The 9,018-nt window shown below is 43.9% G+C and overlaps 1 pseudogene; it reads right to left on the bottom strand.

Annotated features, from left to right (window-relative positions):
* Positions 1-634: 634 nt before the first annotated feature.
* LOC114623069 lies at positions 635-7,883 on the bottom strand (annotated as a pseudogene).
* Positions 7,884-9,018: the final 1,135 nt, after the last annotated feature.

The raw sequence follows: 9,018 nt of genomic DNA, 5'->3' as shown, positions 1-9,018 counted from the left end.
AGCAAGGACTGAGACAGACATTTTCCTCTCTACAGTTAGATGGAAAACCAGAAGTGGATCTCAGGAACCCTGGGAGCACAGCACATGATGCTTGTTTCTGGATCACACAGCTTAGAGGGAGCTGGAGGTCGCTGTACATTCTACATCTCGTACCAGGAAATCAAATTCAGCTTGTGCTGCTAATTTGGACAATGACAAAATAACTGAAATTTAAACCATCAATCTCTATCAAATGTTGATTGCTTTTTATATCATCATGAAGTACATCGTACGTGGGGCACAGACAATCTGCTGTGGTAATGCAGCATTGCCATGCAGAAGACACAGACATAAGCAAATGATTGTGGACATCCCAATAAAACTTTACTGATAAAGACATGCAAGAGCCCAGAGCCACTTTAAAGAAGAATGAAATTCCTCTTTTTTAAGCAATGAAATATTATGCTATCTTTTCTGTTTTTGATGATAGTAGTGATGGCTTATTAAAACAATTTAATTTTTATTGAAGAAACCTGTTTTTTGTTTTCTTTTGTTTTTAACAGACTTAGTTCATTTATTTTTCTTGTATAAAAACCCATATGTGGTAGCCACAGCTGGAGCCTGGGTCCTCTGAACAGAGACTCTGGTGTGGGTTTCACAAGTGATCAGTGAATTCCTGATAAGAGACTTGGTGAACACAGTCTCTGTCCAGAGGTCAGGGGTCAGGTAACTGCAGGTCTTGGAGATGGCATCAAAGGTAGCCTTGGCAAAGTTGCCTTGGGTGGCCTCTGGCTGAAATGGAGCAGTCGTATATACTGGCCATCATCAGTAGCTTCTTGGGCACAGGAGCAGAGACGATGCCAGTGCCTCTGGGAGCAGGAATGACACCAGCACAGAGCCACAGCGGCTTGTCACCTTGCACAGAACAATGTGGAGCTTGCCAATCTTGTTCCTCCAGTAGCCTCTCCGCACAGGGACAATGGAGAGCTTGGCCAAGATTGTGGCCCCTCAGATGGCAGTGGCAACCTCCTTGGAGCACTGAACACCAAGACCAACGGTACCATTGTAGTCCCCAGTAATGACCGAAAGCCTTGAACCTGGTCCGTCGGCCAGCCCGAGTCTGCTTCTGCACTGGCGTGATTGTCAGAACCTCATCCTTTAGGGATGCCCCCAGGAAAAAGTCGATGATCTCAGACTCCTTAATGTGCAGGGAGAACAGGTAGGTCCCCTCCAAGGACTTGATATTCATGTCCTTAACCAGGCGGCCCAGCTTGGTGACAGGAATCCAGTCCTTGAATTCAACTCTACCTCCACGAACCCCGTGGCCTCGACCACAGCCGCAGCCCCTATCCGTGGAAGCCACTGCTGCCTCCTAATCCTGGGTCCCCGGGTCCTCTGGGCCTAGAAGAAGCAGAAACCTGTTTTTCCTATAATATATTCTGATCATGTTTTCCCTTGCCCCACCTTTTCCCATATTGTCCCTACATTTCTTTCCACCCTAATCCAAATTCTTTCTTTTTCTCTTTCTCATTTAGAAAACAGAGAGAGATGAAAACACACACACACACACACACACACCCTAGCACACCCCAAAATCCCATAAAAACCACAAATCAGGAACCATGATATATAAGCAAAGATTTGCATGGTAAAAAAAATATGCCCACTAAAAGCATTATGAAAGAGAACCCCAACAAAAATCCACTGAGTTGGTTTTATGTAGCATCATCCAGTACCAGAGGCTTCGCCTGGAATCAAGAAGAGGCTAGAGGTCATGGATACATCCCAGTCATGTTCCTACAGTACTGCCTGTCCTTTGTGGTGGGTATTGTTGTGTAAAATCCTCAAAATGTGCAATTCCAATTCCATGAGACATTATAAAATACTAAAAGGAACATCTAGGGCAGGAAGAGTAAAGTGAACACTGAAGTGGAAGCAGGGACTGAATAGGACATCTTTGTAAGGACATTAAGATGCAAACACAGAAGCAGGATATCATGAACCCTGGGGGCACAGCATATGTTGATTGTTTCTGGATCACACGGCTCAGAGGGAGCCGGAGGCCACTCCACTTTCTACGTCCACACCAGGTTAAATTCAGCTTCCACTACTAAGTTGGAAGAAGACAGTCATTGAAATTTAAATCATGAATCGCTATCAAATGCTTTCAAGTCCACATGAACTGAGCTAAGAACATAGAATGTAAAATAGTCATGAAGAAGACAAAGTTATAAGCAAACCAGAGTGACTTCTCCAGGAAACTTTTATTGATAAGACTTGTAAGCCCTAAGAGCCACTTTAGGAGAGAAAAGTTCGCTTTGATAGTCAATTATTGTTATAGAATTTCTGTTGATGTTGAGAGTGGTAATTACTGGTTTTCTATCATTTGAATTTTTTAAAAATATATTTTGCAACAATGTATTCTGATCATATTTCCCCCTCCTCCAAGTCTTTCCATATCTTCCCTACCTTCCCTCCAACTGAAATCTATCCTGTCTGTCTGTCTGTCTGTCTGTCTGTCTCATTAAAACCTAAGAAAACCACACCAAAAAAAAAAAACAAACCAGCCAACCAACCAACCAACCAACCAAACAAACAAACAAACAAAAAAACCAGTAAGCTGGGCGGTGGTGGCGCACGCCTTTAATCCCAGCACTCGGGAGGCAGAGGCAGGCAGATTTCTGAGTTCGAGGTCAGCTTGGTCTACAGAGTGAGTTCCAGGACAGCCAGAACTACACAGAGAAACCCTGTCTCGAAAAACAAAAACCAAACAAACAAACAAACAAAACAACAAACAAAAAACAAAACCTAAGGAAATCAAACCAAAACCCAGCAACAAATCACAGTAGAACAAAATAAATAAGAAATATTGCTGTGATAGGTATGACCATGCTTCTGTTTGGAAGCATGTGGATTTTGGAACTTTGGATTTGGAAAGCAGTGGAATGCTTTAAGTGGGGCTCAGTGGGCCATCTACTAGGAATACGGAAGACATTGTTGCTGAGGGGAGATTGAACTGTGGAAGCCTGGCTCTAGAAGTTTCAGAGAAGAATTTTAATATGTGGCCTAGAGACTGTCCATGTGGTGTATGGTGAAGAACGTGGCTGCTCTTTGCCCTTCTCTGAAGAGTCTATTTGAGGCTAAGGTGAAGAGATTGGGATTATTATTATTTTTTTATATAAAGAAGTCTCAAAATAGCCTGATATAAATTCTGCTGTGTAGTTACTAAAGTTCTGTCTTATAAAGAGCATTTGAATGAAAAGGAGCAAGCTGAGAAAAGAAAAATATAAAATATATGGTTCAAACAGTAAAGGGGACCAGGAAGTCAAATGGAGCTAAATTCTGTGTTAAAGGATATTAAATTGAATTAAGGGAGTAGTGACCTTGGAGCAAGATCCCACCCAGCTAAGTTTAGGACCGGGCATGGTAGTACAAACCTTTAATCCCAAGAGGCAAAGACAAGCAGATCTTTTAGTTCCAGGCCAGCCTAGAACAGAACAGTTCTAGGTGAAGAAAAGCTTAAATCCAGGTTTTGTGGACCATATCTTTAATCCCAGTGCTTAGGAGACAGGCAAGCAGATCTCTGAGTTCAAAGTCAATCTATGGAACAAGATCCAGGACAGCCAAGCTTAGGCAGTGAGGGAGTTGGAAAACAGAAAGCTGGTGATGATGTAATGGAACAAAGGGGCCATGTTCCAGCCTCAGCAAGCAGCCGAACTTCCCAGGTTTGGCCATGTGGCTCTGGCTTTAGAGTACAGGATAGAAGGGACTACTGGGACAATTAATGCTGGTTAGCTGGAACTAAGAAATTAGTGGTGATTAAGAGGAGACCAGCATCACTGAGGTGAAATCTTCTGGGAAGTGTTTTCTGAGCACACAAGAAGCTATGTTCTAGAGATAGCCAAGGTTGTACCTTGTCCTGAAGCTGTACTTGGTAATGTGTAAGAGTCACCCAGTGGTACTGGTTTTGAAGACGTGAAGGGGTCATGAAGAACAGCTGAGAGGCTATTTGTGAGTCCTTGCAGCAGCAGAAGACCCCAGTGTATTGGAGATGCCAGTACCATGGGATGATCACCAAGAACAGCAGCAGCAGTGGAGTGGATCAACCTGAGCTTAGAGTGCTACAGAGGACAGAGCTGGAGAAGTGACACCAGCCCTTTGGAGGAGGACAGAAGATCGCGTGTGGATCCCAGACACTGAAACAAGAAGCTGTAACATTGAAGTTGCCTTGGAGACCACAAGATGTTAGAGATGCCAGAGCCATGGCTTATCTGCTGAGGAAAGCTGATAACAGGGAGTGGAACCAGCCCAGGAGAAAGAAGTTTGTTGCAGTCAACAAAGAGTTGGAGATCTGAAGACTGTTTTGACATCATGTATGGAGATGCAGAGTCTGGAGTTTGCCCAGCTGGTTTCCTGTCTTGCTTTGGGGATTACAGTTCAGTGATTGGATGAATCTCAGAAGAGACTGTGAACTTTTGACTTTTAACATTGTTGAGACTGCTATCGACTATGGAGACACTTGAAGTTGGACAAAATGTATTTTGCATTATGCTATGTTTAGGTATGGCCCCATAAATGGATATGTTTGAATAAACCTATGGGAGTGGAATGTGATGGTTTGTATATGCTTGGGCCAGGCAGTGGTGGTATTCAAAGGTGCTGTTGTAGTAGGTGTGTCACTGTGGGTGTGGGCTTTAAGACCTGCTTCTTAGCTGCCTGGAAGCCAGTTTCTTCTAGCAGCCTTCAGATGAAGATGTAGAAGTCTCAGCAGCTCCTGCACCATGCCTGCCTGGATGCTGCCATGCTCTTGCCTTGATGATAATGGACTGAACCTCTGAACCTGTAAGCCAGCCCAATTAAATATTCTTATAAGAGTTGCCTTGGTCATGGCGTCTGCTCACAACAGTAAAACTGTAAGACCCTCTCTCACATCATGATGAGGTAAAACCCCTCAAAAAATTACTAATGAGTTCATTAGTGTTGCCCAACTGCTCCTAGACTCGGGGCCTGCCATTCAGTGTGGATTCTATTTGCAGTGAGACTCCACTGGACAACACTAATTTTCCTTTGGAAGTGGTAGTCAGTTGCAGACAGCCTCTGTCTTACAGATGGGGCCTGTGTCCACTTCCTGTCTCAGAGCTGGACCTTCTAGGCTGGACCTGTGCAGGCCCTGTGCGTGCTGCCACAGTCCCTGTGAGTCCGTCTGTGGCTCGGCTCTGTTGTGTTTGTAGGTCTTGTTTCTTTGCTTTCTTCCTTTTCCTCTGGTCCTTGCCATCTTTGTGCCTCCTCTTCTGACGAGTTCCCTGAGGGGAGGGATTTGATGGAGACACTCCTTTTAGGACTGAGTGTTCCAAGGTCTCTCACTGCATATTTTCAGTCCCTGTATGTATTCCCATCCACTGGAGGAGGAAGGTTCTCTAATGATGCCTGAGCAAGACACTGTTGTGTGAGCATAGCAGAATGTCTGCAGGAGTTGGTTTATTGTTACGTTCCTTTATTGGGCCTTAAATCCCCCTTGTGTTTGTAATTGGTTACTCTCCCAATCTTTGAGTCACCATGGCGTTAGCATCTCATACAGGTAGGTCACCAATGAATATCATAGTTTTGTTTCTATTTTTTTTTAAATCTGGGTTAGTATTTCTCTCTATTGTGATTTGGAGAGCATCTTTCAGTATTATGATCACTTTGTGAAGGCTGTAGGCAGGCATTAGCCCATTGTCCCATGTTCAATGAATTACACAGCTGGTATCTTTCGCAGAGGGCATTGATCAAGTCTGTGAAGAGCAACCAATGGCCGTGGCGATAACCTGAGTTCCTTTGGGGTTTCCATGAGGCCTCTTTAGCCAACAACTCAGTAAGATCCAAACCCATTCTGGCACTGGAGTTTTATTTGGGGGTGAGCGATGTCTAGTTGGGGCATTATCTCCCTTGTTTGATAATTCCATTTAGATTTCTTTCAAATGCATTTTAAGAAGATTTTATTGTAGTAAGTTTCCACATGACCTCTTAGGTGGCCCTTAGTTTTAGCTTTAATCCCCATGTTCCCATCCTTATTATCTTCATTTCCTTTCCCCCTCCCCTTGACAGTTTTTTTTCTTTTTTGCTGTGATTCTTTTGTGGTGTGCACGTGTGCTTGCACGTGTACATTCATGTGATGTTGCACGTGTCGATATTGTTATTTTCAAACTCGTTAAGTTCATTTCTGTTCCCAGTGTATGTGTACTGTGTGCTATTATTCCCTGGAGAATGGGTAACTGAGTAGATCCTTCATCTTCAAAAAAGAACAATCATTCTTTATCCCAGTAAGTATCCACTGCCTCTAGCCTTTCAGTCAGTGGTGAGACCTTGAGATCATCCTACCTACCGCGGGCTGGGATTTTGCTGTTTTGACTTTGCACAGGTCTTTTGTAGGTGATGCCTGCTCTTGTGAGCTCATGACTACAGTAGCCATGTCATGACAGAAGATAGCACCCAAGAGCACTCCTCCCCATGTTCTGGCTCTTATATGCTTCCTATATCCTCTTTCTCAATGGTCCCCAAACCTTACTGATAGTGGGGTTGATACATTTCTTTAATTCAGAACTAAACTTTCTGGTACACAGTACATTTGACAGTTCCGCATCTCACTCTTGACTGTTGCCCACTAGGGGGAAAAAAAAAAGCTTTTCTGACCAAAGTTGACAACAGTCATGTCTATGGATGCAAACACAAACATTTAGAAGGCAAATGCACAGAATGATCATTTAGCAGAACAACAACAGTTCTAACTTAGAAGCCTCAGATGGACTTTTGAACTGGATCACAGTACCAGCCATGATGTTCCCCCTGTAGAGCAGAGCTTAAACCCAATCAGAGAAGTAACACAGTGTTTATTGCTCTAACCACCGTGCCACTGATGTACCAGTGAGCACATAGAAGCTTACATGGTCTGTAGCAGGGAGAGTTCACTGCTGGATAATATTATTTACATCTTTCTTCCCAAAAGCCTGAATAACACTTCTGGCACTAGGAAAGGAAGCCATCAGGGAGGAATTTTCCTGGTTGGATTGAGATTTGTCTCTCTATGTGTTACAGCCAAAGCATGTGGCATCTTCACCAACAAGAGAGACACTTACCGAGTCCTTACGGTGGCTCGCCAACGGCACTGACAGTAGCTTGTGTTGATTTGGACACGTTTGTGGCTTTCCTGACCCATCTCATAGGGAGCTGTGTCACCCCAGGTACTATAGTTTCCATTAGTAGCCCATGAATTTTTGGAATAGCATTGTTCACCCATGCATGATACCTCCATTAGGAGTCCTCCTTTAAAATTTACATTTTAAAATTAACCAACTAACTAACGGCCTCCTATCAGGAGGCCATTTGTCGATGCCCTTGTGTATTGTAGGGGGTGGTTGAATGTGTGTGTACGCCGGTGTGTGTCCAAATAAATTTGCCTGCGTGTGCACATACAGATATCAGAAGCAGACTTCAGGCATCTTTCTCATCACATTTATTGTCATTATCATCATGATTCTTGTCATCATCAGTAGTAGTAGTAGAGACAGAGTCTCTCAGTAATCTTAGAGTTCACTCCAGGGACTACGTTGTCCGTGTCCTTCAAAGCTAAGGTTACAGACATAAGTAAGCTACCCCACCTAGATACTACAGCTGGATACCACGCCTGGGCTTTCTTTGGTGCTGGGGCTGTGAACTCAGTCCTCCTTGCTTGTGCTGTCCAGGCCCTCAGTCTGTTGGTTTGTACAGTCATCATGCCTGGGTTTAGGCTCCTGATATATATTGCCTTTAGCAATCCGTTTGGATTGGAGCTGCATGTACGGACGAGCTAAAAGCCTGGCAAGCTGTCTGTACCTCATCGCTGTATCATTTCTCTGGTCACGCAGGTCTTTGATTTCCTTTGCCATTTTGGCATTCGATATACAAAGTTTGTATATATGTTGCAAGATTTGTGCCCAAATATTTCAAGAGCACATTTGCAATTGCTCACTGCTTGTTTAGATACGAGATTGAGTTTTGAATATGAATCTTGTTCACTATAAGTTTTACTAAGCTTGGCTTTTTTTTAATATTGTGTTTAGCCGTTCCTGGGGTGGGATCCTGGGTCTTGCACAACATGCAAGGCAAGTGCTCTACCACGGAGCCATGCTCCTAGCCCTCCTAGACATGTAAGCTATGTGTAGAAAATCATGTCACCTTTGCTTACAGACACTGATGTTTCTTCTTTTGCTAGTGTGAGTCCCCATTTTCTCATCTCATTAACCAAAACAGTATTGCAGATACGTGATCCAGCACCTTTGCCTGGCTCTGGATCTAGGAGGAGAGACTATGGTTTTTCTCTGGATGTGTAGAAAGTTCTGATAGATTCTTGTGTCATTGTCCTGGAGTAGGTGACTCCCAAGAGGATCCCCTTGTTGTACTTTCCCAAGGATGAATGGTGAACCAGACTAACTGACTTCATTTTCTCTGCCAGTGGTATTTGCCCTGGTTGGCCAGAGTCCTCCTGTCTCTGAAGAGGCATGGTCCCAACTTAGGCCTCAGGGTGGTGCCCATTGCTCTGTAGCTTTGGTTCTGTTTGATTAAAGACAAACTTCGAGATTTTAAGTTGTCAGCTTGTATTGTTATGATTATGAAGAAACTAAGGCTTCTGCTCTTGCCTCCCTCCTCCCCATTCTCCCTCCCCTCTCCCTTTCTCTCCTCCCCTTCTCCATCTTCCCCTCCCTCCCTCCTCCTCCTGTTCTCCATCATGCCCCTTCCATTTTTCAGTACTGGGGATTAAACCCAAGGTCTTGCACACACTAGGCAAGCATCCTAGTATGGGGTTAACCCCCCGCCAGTTCTCCTTTTACTCCATTTTAAAGTTTTGAGACAGAGTCTCATTAAGTTGCTAGATTTGTCCTATAGCTCAAACAGCCCTTGAACTTGCTTTCCTCTTGCCTCAGCTTCCTGGCTAGTTAGGATAACAGGCTTATACTTCCAGACTTGGCTCCAGTTCGTTTTCAAAATGAAAAATTTCTTAGTAAAAGCAACGTGTGCTCAGTG

Source organism: Grammomys surdaster, unplaced genomic scaffold, assembly GCF_004785775.1.
Source record: "Grammomys surdaster isolate TR1022 unplaced genomic scaffold, NIH_TR_1.0 193, whole genome shotgun sequence".
Classification (NCBI taxonomy): domain Eukaryota; kingdom Metazoa; phylum Chordata; class Mammalia; order Rodentia; family Muridae; genus Grammomys; species Grammomys surdaster.
The sequence above is the reverse complement of the archived record's forward strand: the minus strand, read 5'-3'. Positions and strand labels throughout refer to the sequence as shown.